This window comes from Helianthus annuus, chromosome 10 (genome assembly GCF_002127325.2).
Source record: "Helianthus annuus cultivar XRQ/B chromosome 10, HanXRQr2.0-SUNRISE, whole genome shotgun sequence".
In the NCBI taxonomy this organism is placed as follows: domain Eukaryota; kingdom Viridiplantae; phylum Streptophyta; class Magnoliopsida; order Asterales; family Asteraceae; genus Helianthus; species Helianthus annuus.
Window position 1 is genome coordinate 95078372 of NC_035442.2, and position 16663 is coordinate 95095034.

The window sequence follows — 16663 nt, forward strand, 5'->3', positions numbered from 1 at the left end:
ACTAATGCACCAGCGGTCTTCATGGATCTCATGAACCACGTGTGCAAACCGTATCTCGACGACTTTGTCATTGTTTTCATCGACGACATCTTGATTTACTCCAAGAGCGAGGAGGACCATGAGCGACATCTACGCCTTATCTTGGAGCTCCTGAGGAAGGAGAAGCCGTACGCGAAGTTTTCTAAGTGTGATTTCTGGATTCGAGAAGTACATTTTCTTGGGCACATTGTTAACGAAAAGGGGATACATATGGATCCTTCTAAGATCGATGCTATTAGGAATTGGGTGGCACCAAAGAATCCTTCGGAGGTGCGACAGTTTCTTGGTCTTGCAGGGTACTATCGTCGGTTCATTCAGGATTTCTCAAAGATCGCTCAACCCCTTACCTCCTTGACGCAGAAGAACGTAGTTTATTCTTGGGGAGCGAAGCAATGGGATGCTTTCCAACTTTTGAAGCAGAAATTATGCAGCGCACCGATCCTGTCTCTACCAGAGGGTACGGAAGATTTTGTGGTTTACTGTGATGCTTCGATTCAGGGTCTCGGTTGTGTGTAGATGCAACGTGACAAGGTGATAGCATATGCTTCTCGACAGTTGAAGGTGCACGAGAAGAATTATACGACTCACGACTTGGAGTTAGGAGCTGTGGTATTTGCGTTGAAGATCTGGAGGCACTATCTGTACGGTACCAAATGCCCCATCTACACCGATCACAGAAGTCTCCAGCATATCTTCGACCATAAGGAATTAAATATGCGGCAGCGTCGTTGGATAGAGCTTTTGAACGATTATGAGTGTGCTATCAAGTATCATTCAGGTAAAGCTAATGTAGTAGCTGATGCACTTAGCCGGAAGGAGACGAAGCCTAAACGAGTTCGCGCATTGCAACTCACTATTCATTCGAACCTTCATGATAAGATTTGTACGACTCAGACTGAGGCATTGAAGGAAGAAAACATCGAAGCTGAGGGTTTACGAGGTATGAAAAAGCAGCTCGAGCAGAGATCTGATGGCATCTATTATATTATGGAAAGAGTATGGATTCCTCTGTTTGGTGATCTCAGAGAACTTGTGATGGATGAAGCGCACAAGTCACGATACTCTATTCATCCGGGGTCGGATAAGATGTATCAGGACCTTAAAGTTTTGTATTGGTGGCCGAACATGAAAGCTATCATCGCCACGTACGTGGGTAAATGCTTGACTTGTGCTAAAGTCAAAGCGGAGCATCAGAAGCCCTCGGGTCTACTTCAGCAGCCAAAGATACCCACGTGGAAGTGGGAGCAGATCGCCATGGATTTTGTTACAGGGTTACCGAGAACTCAGGCTGGAAACGATACTATTTGGGTGATTGTTGACTGTCTCACGAAGTCAGCGCATTTTCTGGCAATCAAGGAAACAGATAAGTTTTCGCAGCTTACAGCGGTTTATCTTAAAGAGGTGGTCTCTAGGCACGGGGTGCCAACTTCTATCATTTTAGATCGAGATCCGCGTTTCACTTCTGAATTGTGGCAGTCAATGCATAAATCGTTCGGTTCACAACTCGATATGAGTACTGCTTATCACCCACAGACGGATGGTCAGAGCGAGCGCACCATTCAGACACTTGAAGACATGCTGCGGGCATGTGTTATTGACTTTGGCAAGGGTTGGGAGAAGCACCTGCCGTTGATAGAGTTCTCCTACAACAACAGCTACCACACTAGTATTCAGGCAGCTCCGTTCGAAGCATTGTACGGGCGGAAATGCCGTTCTCCTCTCTATTGGGCTGAGGTGGGTGACAGCCAGATCACAGGTCCTGAGCTTGTTCTTGAAACCTCAGAAATGATTGTTCAGATCAGGAATCGTATGGCAGCGGCACGTGATCATCAGAAAAGCTACGCCGACAAGCATAGAAAGCCTTTAGAGTTCGAAGTTAATGATCGTGTCATGTTGAAAGTCTCACCCTGGAAGGGTGTGGTGCGTGTTGGGAAACACGGCAAGCTTAATCCACGTTACGTTGGGCCATTCAAAATCTTGGAGCAGGTCGGTAAGGTGGCTTACAAGCTCGAGTTACCTGCTGAATTGGGTAATGTTCACGACGTCTTTCATGTCTCGCAATTGAAGAAGTGTCTGTCTGATGAAACTCTGGTTGTGCCATTTCAAGAGCTGAAGATCGATGACAAGTTGCAATTTGTCGAAGAACCAATAGAAATTATGGATCGGGAAGTCAAGGTCCGTAAGCACAGCCGTATTCCGATAGTGAGAGTTCGTTGGAACTCTAGACGGGGACCGGAGTTCACGTGGGAACGCGAGGATCAGATGAAGCTCAAGTATCCACATTTATTCCCAAAGGACAAGTCCAAGCCTGGTGAATCTGAGACTAGTGCAACTAGTGAATTTCGGGACGAAATTCCCAATCAAGTTGGGGATGATGTGATACCGGGGAAAATACCGCAACAATCTTGATTTATCACTTCACTTCTTTGTGCTTGCTTGTCAAATTTCGGGACGAAATTTCTTTCAAGTTGGGGATGATTTGACAACTCGAACTTTCAAGGTTAGTGATAGCTAACCTTATGATCTTGATTTCTTATCATTCCTCTTTTACATTGTGTGCTATTATAAAAATTTAAACACTACTAGTTAGGATAACTGTGTTTAACGTAAAATATAGTCGAGTATGACCGGATAGTGGTTATTTAAGTATTGACGATTAGGTTGTGCCACACACGCTAATGGGCTGTGCATACAACTTGGTCACCTCATAGTCTAACGAGCCCAAACTACTTTCCACGACCCAAAGTACTTGGGGTCCAATTCGAACTCACATACCTATATATTTAAGGTTGCATAATATTATATGTTACATATATTAATTCAAGTCACATATAGTTATATTGCACATTATTAATAAAGCCCACATGAACATTACCCACATGAATATATGTTCTATAATACGTAACCCATGTGCCGGCCCAAAGAAATCAAACCAAACCGCCCCAACTATCATCTTATATTAATGCACGTATCTTGTTGTAGTCGAACTAGAACTCTAAACGCAACCCTAAATACCCCACCTCCCTTGGAATCGCGAAAGCAGGAGACCCCCCACCCCCAGGTTGCGATCACAATCACCATACTCTTCTGAATTTCGGTCAGTGCTTTTTGAATTTGTTTAATTTGTTGGTTGTTGTAATTGTTGTTATCTAGGTGGAACCATGTGCAAATAACATGTATGATCAAAAACTACATAACTAATATAATCTTCAACAGTGAGCACATGGGTGGGATTAAAGGTTATGGATAACCTTGTGGTTTGATTGGTCATACATGGGTGGTGATATAGCTAGATATTGCATGTTGATAGGCCCTCTACGTCATAGTATTGTTAGCCTAGGGTAGTAATTATTTAAAATTCTTAGAATCATGGTTGTATTCTTTGTTAATAATTGTTTGCATGACAAAGTATAAAGTACGATTGCTTGTTGATAATTGTCTGCATGATAAAGTACTAAGTGGGCCGCACATGATAATTGTCAGAATCAATGCCCTTGTTGCCGATTAGTGAGTGGTTCTTTTGTTTGATCATAATCGGTGGTCAACACCTATGTGTGAATTTAGATAAGGTTTAGAGAATTAATAATGGTTTGATGAAAAGGATAACTTGGTATAATTAAACTGGCGGCTCATGGGTATGTGTTGGTAGCATTAGCAAATCAATTATGTAAATTAATTAAATGGGGGATAGTACTTGGCGGTTGGGCCGAGCAAAAAGGGAAACAGAAGGTAGCTGGGTAAGGGTTTTGGGCTTTAACACCTCTTAGACTAGGCTGGTAAATAAATGGGCTGATGGGGACTTATCTTTTGGGCTGGGTAATATAGATCGGAATAAAGAGTGACTGGTTGGACTTTTGGGGTAAACTGCGACCATGGTCAGACATCCGTTAGAGAACAACATGAAAACAACTTATTAAATTGAGACACGAATACTGGTTGCAAGTGACTAATGTACTTGAACGTAGACCGAATTCTTTGTGATGTAGTGTGACATGAATTGTATTGCTTATACACTCAATCGCTTGCTATAATCTGCGTTATAATATACGTGTTACATATTCGTAATCTGTGTGGTATATGCAAGTACGTATATATATATATATATATATATTGCGTGTGTGCAAGTAACTGACTAACTTTGATAACCACAATAGGGGGTTAATTAACCAACTGGAAAATACGTACTTTAATCTTACCGAGCAAAACTAAGGTGAGTTCACTGCTCTTTTTCCAAGCATGCACCCCGAGAGGGATATCGGGTAACGTTCCAGGGAGGAATGCTAGTTTATTGGGATGTTTGTTATTATTACTCAGTATCTATCATATAAGACCCCTTACATCTACCGACAGTTGCCGAGGAGGCAACAAGGTTATTAGTTGATAGCGCTATTAGGTTTGGCACCCTCACACCGTACCAGGGTGGTCGGGCGTGAACTAATTTCCTTAAAGCATGACCAATGTTTTGATAGAGACATTGGGGTTGGGCAAACAAATCTTGTAGCCATTTCGGTAATCGAGTTAATAACAGCATCAAATCAAATTGTTAAACTGTTTTATTCATGTATCTGGTAAACTTAACTCGGTAACGAAACTTTGAACTCACCAGCGTTGTCTGACACATTTGTTTGCATGCTTGTTGGTCGTTAGCTGTTTGCATTGGAACTTGCTGTATGGAGTAGCTGGAGTGGTCATGGGCCGACCGGAGGAATTTATGATTTCTTGATACTATATATTGGTTTTCAAACTATTTAACTTCGTTTGATTTTGCTTCCGCTGAATTCTTTGGTTTTCTTTTGAACTTGGATGGTGTTTTATTAATAATCAAGAACTTTATTTTAGAAACATGTATGGGTTCTATGTAATTAGTGGCTCATTGCTGGTACGTCACACGCCTAGTAGGGACACTCCCTAAGTGGTATTTTAGGGGTGTGACAAATATCATCATCAAACATCATCAACTATGGTACCTGAAACATATGTGAAAATACGTCAGCATAAAAATGCCGGCGAGTACATAGGTTTTGTGTGAGTGTCAGATTCATGGCTCGTTTACATTTTGAAATAACTCGAACAACTTCGTTAATTGATATTAGAAAACCTTGTTTTGTAAAATGATTGTAATGTAAATTGAAATAACCAAGTAAAACAGATTAGTTATAGTTTATAAAACCTCGATGCCATGAATCTTAACTCAAAACATTTATTTATGTAAACCCAGATCGTAAATTGTTTTTATAAAAAAACTCGAATGGTTTATATTGTTAGAAAAACCTTGTAATGTAACTTCGTTTTGACAACATTTGCCCAAGTGATCTAGATAACGCAATGATATATAATGTGTTAAAAGCATTTATATATAGGAAGTACCAGCGGCGTATCCACCATGCTTTTATCACATTACACCCGCCCCGTTACCTAATCACTTCCCTAACCCAATCGTTTAATAGTTCAATTAGTTCACATAGATCAAATAGTTCCAATGGTTCAAACGGTTCAAATAGTTCACATAGATCGAATAGTTCCAATGGTTCAAATAAAACAAATAGTTCACATAGATCGAATAGTTCCAATGGTTCAAATAGTTCAAATAGTTCACTTAGATCGAATAGTTCCAATGGTTTAAACAGTTCAAGTAGTTCAGATAGTTTAACATAAACCATAGCATTTGTTTAGAAAACTCGAAATCGTTTAGCACATATGAATCACCCCAAAACAGTTAAAAACGGTAAAAGAGGGGAACTGTGTACTCACTTGAGAATGCTTAGAAGTCTTGAATAACAACCAAGCAAAGCTAGAGGGATCACGAAATCAGTCGACACCTAATATAGGTAACTACGTTAATAAAACAGACCTAAATCAGAAGATCGGATAGGATGAGGTTTCGTAAACCAAATGAGTGTTGGAATTCATATAATATGGTTTAACAAAGCCTACATTCTACAACGGAACCTATCCTAAGTGCTTATGACCCATTACGACTCGTTTAGGTACCTTACACTACTTTAACGCGTCGTTCGTGGCCTACAAACTACTTACCAGCAGAACTCGGTGCAGTTCATAACGTTTTCCACGTGTCGAATCTGAAGAAGTGTCTGTCAGATGAGACCCTCATAGTTCCTTTGAAGGAACTCACTATCGACGAACAGTTGCATTTCGTCGAGGAACCTGTTGAAATCACGGACCGGGATGTTAAGGTCCTCAAGAACACATTAATACCTCTTGTACGAGTTCGTTGGAACTCCCGTCGTGGCCCAGAGTACACCTGGGAACGAGAAGATCAAATGGAACTCAAATATCCCCAGTTATTTCAGAACAATGCAACTACTACTGACGCCGAAGCTACTACAGAATTTCGGGACGAAATTCCAAATCAACGGGGGTATGATGTGACACCCCAGGAAAACCAGTAAACGATACAACTTAACTAGCTTCCTCAGTAACCGCATGCTAAATTTCAGGACGAAATTTCTTTCAAGTTGGGGATAATGTGACAACTCGAGTTTGCGAGATTCCACTTTCGCATTTATTGCACGTTCACTGTTTGTTTAGTTGCTTACTTACACAATTTGTTTGCGTTATAACTGTATACGCTATGATTTGATAAAGTGTATTGTGATTGTTGCATGGTTATGTGTTATTTTACGAACGATTTGACAAATACATGAACTTGGTGATGAAACTGTAAATTATATGTGGTGTGTGTGTTTTGTGTAAAGGATGATACTTAGGGGTGTTTAGTGGTATTATTGAAAATAAAACAAAACCCCTTAACCCTAATCAATCTCACCAATTTCAATCATACGTCACTTCAAATCATTCTCTCTACAATCATTTCTCTCATCATTCTTGGCTACACAAGTTCTCTAGCATCAATCTTGATCTTCCAATCCATCTAGAATCAATCCAAGGTAAATGTTTAATGATTTTTTTGTTGTTAATCATTGGTTATTTGATTCTTGCAAACCCTAGTTCTCCAAATAATGGTTCTGTGCTTATTGATCAATTCTGATTATTGTGAAATGGTTTGTGAATAGTTGTTTAATCAAATGCTTGACAATAAGATGCGTGATATGTTAGAATTGTTTGATTGTTAATTAGATTACAGCACTGGCAATGTCTGGGATTAGGGTTCTTGATCGTAGTCTGCAATGTAACTGTTCCATTGAAAACTGTGAATTAGTCTTGAATATTTGCATGATTTTTAGTCCGGAGATTTGTGTCAGGGTTTTGTGAAGTCACAAAGTCCGAGTTCTGATTGAATGCTTGATCTGAGTTTTGTGAATGAAACATGGTCTGAGTTTTGTAAGTATTTTATGGTCCGAAATTTTTAAAGAATGTATGGGGTCCGAATTTTATGAGGGGAATGCATATGGTCCGAATTTTAAGGCTATGGGGTCCGAATTTTATCAGGGGAATGCTTGGTCCAAGTTTTTAAGAGGGGTGGTTGGTCCGAATTTCTTTACAAGGGGGTGTTTGGTCGGAGTTTTTATAAGGGGAATGTTTGTCCGAGTTTTAGGGAGTGTGCTTGGTCCGAACTTGTGAAGGGTAAGCATGATCCGACTTTTGTTGATGCTATTGAGGTCTGAGTTTCATTGATATGCCTTGTCCGAGTTTTGTGGTGATGTCTGGTCCAAATTTCTGATTGATGTAAGGTCCGAGTTTACTTATAATGCTAAATTCAAACCCTGTATGAGGAACACTTTGCATGCCACTGTAAGTTACTGTATATTACTGTATATAACTGTATGTTACTGTATGTTACTGGATGATACTGTATGTATGGACAATCTATGTCATGTCATTCTGTACACAATTATCACACGAATCACAGTTGTTTGGACATCAAGGAATTGTAAACACTAATTGAACGTAAACACTTACATCGAGTTTATGTGCAATGTACCATAGGTCGTGTGTAACGGACCTAATCATTAATTAACACTAGAAGCAATAACAAACCGAGCAAATCAAGGTGAGTTCACACCCTTACTAAGGCATGGGATTCCCGGGGTAGGGAATGGGATTGCATGATTATCTGTAATTACGTTGTTGTTGGGAATTATGAATTACTGACCTCGGTTGGGAAAGGTCACTTATAGATACTGCTAGACTAGTGATACATGGGGAAGCCCCCACTACTCTTCGCACACATGCCTGTAATGGCCGCGATACTGATACTGATCTTCGCACACATGCCTGGAATGGCTGTGATACTGATACTAAACTTCGCACACATGCCTGGAGGGCCGCGATACAAATAAAACTAGTCTACAATACATAGGAAACCCCCACTAATCTTCGCAAACATGCCTGGAGGGCCGCGATGTAATTATAAACGATACATGGGTTACTAAACAAACAAACGTTTTATGAAATGAACACTATTACTAAACAACCCACTGTGAACTCGCTGAACTAGTTGTTGACTCTCTGTTACATGCCTTGCAGGTCGTTAGGTACACATGGAGCTTGCACTGGGAGGCGCGGTCGTTGTGGACAAGGATCGTGAATGTTTTGTTAAACATTATGACATTTCATACTTATACTTATGACTGGGTTTACTTTTATGCTTCCGCTAAACATTGAACTTATACTTACGCTTTGAACACCTTTCATATTGGTTTGGTTGAATTACATTTACTTATTATATATTGTTCAATATGATTGGTGGCTTGATCCTGGTCAGTCATGCCTCCAAGCGGTGATACTCCGCGTGTGGATTTTGGGGGTGTGACAAATTGGTATCAGAGCCATTGGTTATAGAGAACTTGGTTTTAATTTGGGGAAAATGTTTTATTAAAACCAAACTATAACCAGTACAGTGCTCAACGATCCACAATGACGCTTCGCTCCACGTGCAAGGCTCAACATCATAGGTACTACTATTCATGTTACTTTACCTACTTGCTAGAATTACATAGAACTTTGCTCGTGGTATGCTTAGATTACATTGTCTACTATTTGTTATTGCTTAAGAACACTTGTGTGCTTACTCTCTTCTGTCATCGCATTATTCGCGAACGCTCTCTCACTTTTGTTACCTTTGCTATAAAGATCATGGCTGGACGCATTAACTTGACACATGCCTAGTTGACGGCTCTCATCAACGAACAAGTTGTTGCGGCACTTGCAGCCGCACAAGCAGGAGGTATACCCTACAGTCGTAACTCACACTAGGATCTTTAGATCCTACACTCCTAAACCAACTGTTGTGTTTAACCTTGTCCTGTTCTTATATACACAACATGTCAACACGCTCAGCCACCTGTTTGCACTTTTAAGAATTTCATGGACTGTCATCCTAGTACATTAAGTGGCACGGAGGGAGTAGTGGGACTCCTCCATTGGTTTGAAAAGCTCGAGTCTGTGTTTGAAATGTGTGAATGCCCTGAGGCTCGCAGGGTGAAGTACGCCACTGGCACACTGGAAGGAATCGCGCTGACATGGTGGAATGCGCAAGTTCAACTTTTAGGGATGGCAGCTGCTAACGCCACTCATTGGAATGATTTCAAGGAGCTGATTAAACGGGAATACTTCACACGAGACGACATCCACAAGCTAGAGATGGAGTACTTTCATTTGAAGATGTCTGGGTCGGAAATTGAGGATTATACTAAAAGGTCAAACGAACTGGCCGTTCTGTGTCCAACTATGGTGGACCCTCCTATCAGACGTATTGAGTTGTATCTCAAGGGGTTGGCACCAGAAATTCAAAGCCACGTGACATCGGCCAACCTTGCTAACATCCAGGATATCCAGCGTCTTGCTCATCGCCTCACAGATCAGGCAGTGGAACAGAACAGGCTGCCTAAACGTATCAGTGCTACCGGTGCTACTACTTCCGCTACTCCCAGTGACAACAAGCGGAAATGGGATGGGGATTCCAGCAAAGGTTCAGCTACAGCTCAGTCTCAGGTTCAGCAGCGCAAGACTGATAACTACCAGAGCCCTGGTCAGCAAGCTTCGGGTAATCAAAGACAGGGTGGATATCGGGGAAATCTTCCAAGGTGCAATACTTGCAACAAACATCACCACGGCCAGTGCAACAAGGGTCGTTGTCAGCGGTGCCTCAAGTTTGGTCATGAGGCTAAAGATTGCAGGAGCTCACGACCTGCAAATCAGAATCAGCAACAACAACCACCTGCTCCACCAAACCAGCAGCAACAACAGCAGCGAGACAACAGAGGATGCTATCAATGTGGTGCTGAAGGCCACTTCAAACATGACTGCCCCCAGTTAAACCAGAACTAGAAAAACAACAATAACAACAATCAGGGCAATGGCAACAACAACAACGAGGGAAACAATAATGGCAACGATGCTAGGGGTTGTGTGTTCGTGCTGGGGCAGGGTGATGCAGGGAATGATCCCAACGTGGTTATGGGTAAGTTTCTTCTTGACGACTTTTATGTTACTGTACTGTTTGATTCGGGTGCGGATACGAGTTATATGTCTTTGAAAGTTAGCCAAATGTTAAAACGTACACCAACACCCTTAAACACCAAACATGTCGTAGAGATAGCCAATGGTAAAAGTTTAGAGGCCACACACGTAGTCAAGGGTTGTAACATTGTCTTAGCGGGTCAGACCTTCTCCATCGACCTCATTCCTATAGTTTTGGGTAGTTCGACATCGTTATTGGGATGGATTGGTTATCTCAGCAGCAAGCAGAGATCCTATGCAAGGAGAAGATAGTTCGTATTCCCCGTTCTGGCAAAGAACCTCTCGAAGTTCAAGGCGACAAGAGTGGTGCTGTGGTTGGCATCATCTCCTTCCTAAAGGCCCAAAAGTGTTTACGAAAGGGGCACACTGCCATTTTGGCACTAGTTACTGATGCATCAACGAAAGAGAAAAGAATAGAGGATATCCCAGTTGTACGCGATTTTCCTCAAGTGTTCCCTGAAGATTTGCCTGGGCTACCGCCTCATCGCCAGGTCGAATTCCAGATTGAACTAGCTCTTGGAGCAGCACCTATAGCTCGCGCACCGTATCGATTAGCTCCAACCGAACTGGAAGATCTGTCTAAGCAATTGCAAGAACTTTTGGATAAGGGCTTTATACGTCCTAGCTCTTCGCCCTGGGGAGCTCCAAGGTGACAGTGAAGAACCGCTATCCTCTGCCACGTATTGATGACTTATTCGACCAGTTGCAAGGGTCGAGCTACTACTCCAAGATTGACCTGAGGTCAGGTTACTGATGTGCGTGAAGTGTGTTATATTTTTGATGTATATTTAAGCCCCTTTTTACACTTTTAGCCAAGTTTTAAATTTATAAAACACGATATTCACTAACACTAAACACACATATGGGCAAGTGCACCCATCGTGGACGTAGTATAGTGTTGGTAAGATACCGAGGTCGTCCAAGGACACAAGAGCTTTTAATACCGGTTTATCCTCAACGTCTAATCAAATCAAAAGGTTAGAAAAATGTTTTAAACTAAGAAAATAAAAAAAAACTAACTAAATGCTGAAAATAAAATAAAAACAGAAAGACAAGATGAATCACTTGGATCCGACACGTGTATTAGTATAACCTTTGATTATTTTCGCACTTTTGCACTTGTTTAAGAGATTATCTTAGTTATTGTAGTAGGCCCCTCTTTTGAAGGCGACGTTACCCTCAACCCAGTAGTTTGAGTCAGCAAGGATACAATCCTAAAGGGTCGGATTATTGAAAGATAATGAATTAAGTTATTAATGCAAATTGTGGTAGGCCCCGCTTCTGGCGGTGACGTTACCCTCGGCTAAGTAGTCTGAGTCAGCAGGGATACAGTCCTAAATAACCGGGTTATAGTATTAATAGTAGTTAACTTATGAGGGGGTCAAAGAGTTTGGATCCCCGCCATCCAATACCTATGGGCATTGAAGGAGATCCTACTAAATTTGACCCAGGTCCCAAGCAGGACCTCTAAACGCTGAACAAGGGCAAGACCCTTACCAAACCGTTCCCTTAACCCCCGACCAGGTAGCCAACATACCTCCATATAGACCGTGGAGATATGAATGGTGAAAATCTTTTATTTTATATAGACAGTAAAATAATGCCAAGACACCACGGACAAACGATAAGGAAAGATCACCTTCAACATAAGTAACTAGTTATTAAAGTCATTAATACAAAACCAAATAAAAAGTGCAAAAGATTAAAAATAAAAAGTATTATACTAAACACTTGTCTTCACCAAGTGATGTAAGAGACTTAGGCAAACATGGCCTTGATTGTCAAGAACTCTTACGATCAATCTTGGATCCCGAGACGACTCACACACTCTATGATGGACAATGGATGATGGTGGTGGATGATGGTGTTATGGTGGTGGTGGGTGGTGGATGAAGTGTGAGAGAGGTGGTGTGCCAAGGGATGAGAGAGAATGAAGCCAAGCTCCTCTATTTATAGGCTGAACAGAAGGCTGGACACGGCCCCGTGCCCGTCTGACATTCTCTCACTTCATTAATTGTAATTGCGAATTACAATTAATGCGCCTGCTGTACTTTCACCACGCCCCCGTGCTCGCTGGACACGGCCCCGTGGTGGGCAATGGAAGCTTCTACTGGTTTGTCTTTTCTGCTGCTTCTTGGGCACGCCCCCGTGTTCGCTGGACACGGGGCGTGTTCAGACTCTGTTTCTTCTCCTTTGCCTTGGGAGATGCCGTTGAGGGTCCGGGCAGTCCACTTTTGTTCCTTTTCTTGTATTTATGGTAGAATTAGCTGTCTTTTTGCTTCTTTTGTGATTTTGAGCTCATTTCATCCTGAAAATACAAAAGGAAGACAAAAACACTCTTTTTCCAACATTAGTACTTAAAAAGGGTTAGTTTTATGCCTTAATTGATGTGATTTATATGTTGCATTTTACACACATCAAATACCCCCACACTTGAACTTTTGCTTGTCCTCAAGCAAAACTCTTTAAATGTGGCTTACATTCCCAAATGGAATAGGTAGAAGAGTAGTTTTTTTAGCTTGTCCTATAGGTTTTATTTTTATTTATTTACAATCCTATTCGTTATGATTTATTTTGAACTTTTCATAAGATGAATTACTTATTTGGTCATAGCATGCCTTATTAAAATTCCATTTATATACAAGTTCACATACCTCACGGGAGATCACTCAACACTCGGCCGAAGGTGTATATTTTAGTGAATCACTCGAGAGCGGCACGGAACTTACGTCTTCCATAGGCTTGCCAAGCAATCAATCCTCCTCCTTTTTAACTTTTTACCTTTGTAAATATCAAGAGGACTTTTGGGGTGAAGGCTTGGGTTTAAAGGTGGGTGGTTGGTTAGTGGTTAGTAAAAAGGGCGAAAATCGTAACAAGCGTCGGTTTTCGTGAAGTACCTTGTTTTTAGTGACTTTTTATTTTGAAGTATTTCTCCAAACAAGCTTTTGTAGCTTTTGTTTGTTTTTGACTTCATCATCATCATTTTTTTTTTAAACGTCACATAAAAAGGTGAGTTTACGAAAAAGCGAACTTGTTACTAAAATAAAAAAAAATTAAAAAGGTTTTTGGTGGGTAAAAAGGGTTTTGGGGTAATGAAATGAAAGGTTTAGGCTCAAAGGGGCTATCTAGGGGGATTTTGGGTAGGTAAAAAAAATGAAAAATAATGGTTTTGAAAGAAAAATGGTTAGTCCTAATGCCTCCATCATTTACTTACTTGGGTTTAAGTTGGTAAGGACCGGGAATGTATCGTCGTGGCAAGTTCTAGATTTGTAAAGACCGAGCGGCTATTCACACAAGAAACGAAAAATGAGCATTTAATCTAAATATGTGTATTTTTATGCTCAATAAAGGCTCAAAACTCACTTTTGTGAGAATGGGTTTTTAATGTGACCAAGCATATATAATCGAATTTTTAACTAGACTTGTTATACCGTTTCATAATTTTCTTATGTTGGTTCTTTTTTATCACGACGCTATCGGTTGTAAACTTGTAAAAATATAACCTTTTTAGAACTTGTTATCCCCAACTTAAACTAAGACAAGTAAATAAAAAAAATGAAAAAGTTTTTGAAAAAATTTGGGGTGTTTAGCGGTTCCAATAGAGTTTTGTGTAAGGCTTGTGTTTAGGATTTTGCAAAATTTCAAGGTTTTAGCATCCCCCCCACACTTAAATTACACATTGTCCTCAATGTGTCCAAAAATAAAGTTTTTGGTTGATTAGAATGTATAAAAGTGTGTTAAAAAGCAAAGATTTATGTTACTGGCATCCTGGACACGGCCCCGTGTTGACCGGGCACGGCCCCGTGGTCAAGTGCCAGTAACAAAAATTACAGAATTAAAACAGAAGCCTGGACACGGGGGCGTGTCCGCTGAACACGGCCCGTGTCGAGTTACCTGAACTGGGTGATTTTCTGCAGGGGCTCAGCACGGGGCCGTGTTGGTTGGGCACGGCCCGTGTTGAGCCTTCTGTGATGGAGATTTTTGCCGGGTTGCTCTGTTCTTCGTGCATGGTTCCATTTTTCTCGTTCCCCTTTTCATCCATTACCACCATGAGTGTGTTTTATTCTGCAAAAACTAAAAGATTAAACTAAACTAAGGATAGATCCGCGGAATGCCTCCATGGTGCGCCACGTTTATAAGGGTCCTTGGCTAGACCCGATTCCCGGTTATATATCTTCTGAGTGGAGTGCCTTGCTTCCCAAGTTACACCGTCGGAGAGCGGCATCCAAGCTTGAATCAATAACCTTCATGTAGTTGACTGGGTCGTCGTCCTCTATTCTCTTCCCAACTCCGAACTTCACCTCATCGTCCCCATACCTCAAAGTTAGTGTCCCGTCATTCATGTCTACCACTGCTTGTGCTGTGGCAAGGAAGGGTCTCCCTAGTATAAGGGGGACCTCGGTGTCTTCCTCCATGTCGAGTATGACAAAGTCAACTGGATAAACGAATCTGCTTACCCTTACCAAGACATTCTCGATGACACCTTGTGGGAACTTGACTGATCGATCAGCGAGTTGTATGCTTATTTTTGTAGGGCTCGTGGTACCCAAGCCAAGCCTTTTGAACATCGATGAGGGCATGAGGTTAATGCTAGCCCCTAAGTCGGCCAAGGCATTGCGAACGGGTGATTCCCCTATTGAGCATGGAATCGTGAAACTTCCGGGATCGATTTTCTTTTGGGGTAGTTTATTGAGTACGAGGGCAGAGCATTCTTCGCCTAAATTAACTAATTGCAAATTTTCAATATTCTTTTTATGTGTAAGGAAGTCCCTCATAAATTTAGAGTATTTGGGCATTTGGGTTAGGACTTCGATAAAAGGAATATTGACATGCAATTGTTTTAACAGACTTTCGAATTTTGCGAACTGCTCATTGGTCTTTTGACGAATTAACCTACCGGGGTACGGAACTCGAGGAGCCTTGGTAGGCTCTGGTGATGGGGGAGAGTTCTTTTCCTGCAGATGTGTTGGCATTGTTTCTTCCGTAGGTGGAGGTACTTCTGCAGGCCCTACGGTGCGGTTTCGTAGTGTGATGAGGTGAACTTGCGCCTTTGGGTTTGTTTCGGTATTGCTAGGTAATGCGCCTTGCGGTCTCTCGGAAAAATTTTGTGCTAGTTGATTTATTTGTTTTTCTATGTTTTGAATGCTAGCTTGTTGATTCCTAAAATTAGATTCTAATTGTAGAAATCTTTCCGAGTTTTTCTTATCAGTGTCAGAGACGAGGCGAGATATAGTATCTTCGAGCCTTTCTCGTCCACTTTGTTGTTGAGTGAAATTTTGTGACTCATTTCTTGATTGCTGAAAGTTTGTTCGTTGGGTTTGTTGGTTACTACTATTGCCGGTTTCCCTCCAACCAAGGTTTGGGTGGTTTCGCCATCCTTGGTTGTAAGTTCCCGTTGGAGGACCCGACGGCCTAGGTCTATTATCAATGTAGTTTACCATTTCTTGTTGATCGTCCGTTTCTTTCATGCAACTCCAATTTTCATGTGACCCACCACACCCTTCACAAGCCATAACCGAGACTATTTTTGTCATTTCTAATTTTTTTATTTTTGGAGAAAGGGCCTCGATTTGGGCTTGTAAAGAGGTGCTTTCGTCGACCTTATGGGCGCCCGGGGCGATAGACTTATTTCCCCGGGGAGTGTGCCATTGAAAATTGGTTTGAGCAATTTCCTCAATCTGATTATATATTTCGTGTGGGCGTCGATTACCTAAAAGTCCCCCGGAGCTAGAATCAAGTGTCTGCCTAGTGTGTGGCAACAATCCATTGTAGAAAGTGGATACTTGTTGCCATATTGCGAGGCCGTGATGGGGACACTTGCGTAATAGCTCCTTGAACCTTTCCCAAGTTTCATATAAGGATTCCTCGTCCTCTTGTGAGTATGTATTAATTTCAGCCATTAATTTAGCAGTTTTAGAAGGAGGGAAATACTTATATAGAAACTTTTGGGCTAGTTCATCCCAGGTGTTTACCGATCCAGCTGGGAGGGTGTTGAGCCAAGCTTTCGCTCGGTCTTTTAGTGAGAATGGAAACATACGGAGGCGGATGGCGTCGTTTGATGCTCCATTGATCCGAAAGGTATCACATATTTCTAAGAAATTAGTTATATGTAGATGAGGATCCTCGTCCGCAAGCCCGTGGAAGGTTGCGGAGTTTTGGAGCATTTGTATCAAATGCGGTC

At 41.5% G+C, this 16663-nt stretch overlaps 1 non-coding gene across 1 annotated transcript; it reads left to right on the forward strand.

Annotated features, from left to right (window-relative positions):
- The first annotated feature begins 16281 nt into the window (after positions 1–16281).
- LOC118483598 lies at positions 16282–16388 on the forward strand. Its single transcript, XR_004870885.1, has one exon. It is a non-coding gene; the product is annotated as a small nucleolar RNA R71 (small nucleolar RNA).
- The last annotated feature ends 275 nt before the right edge of the window (positions 16389–16663 follow it).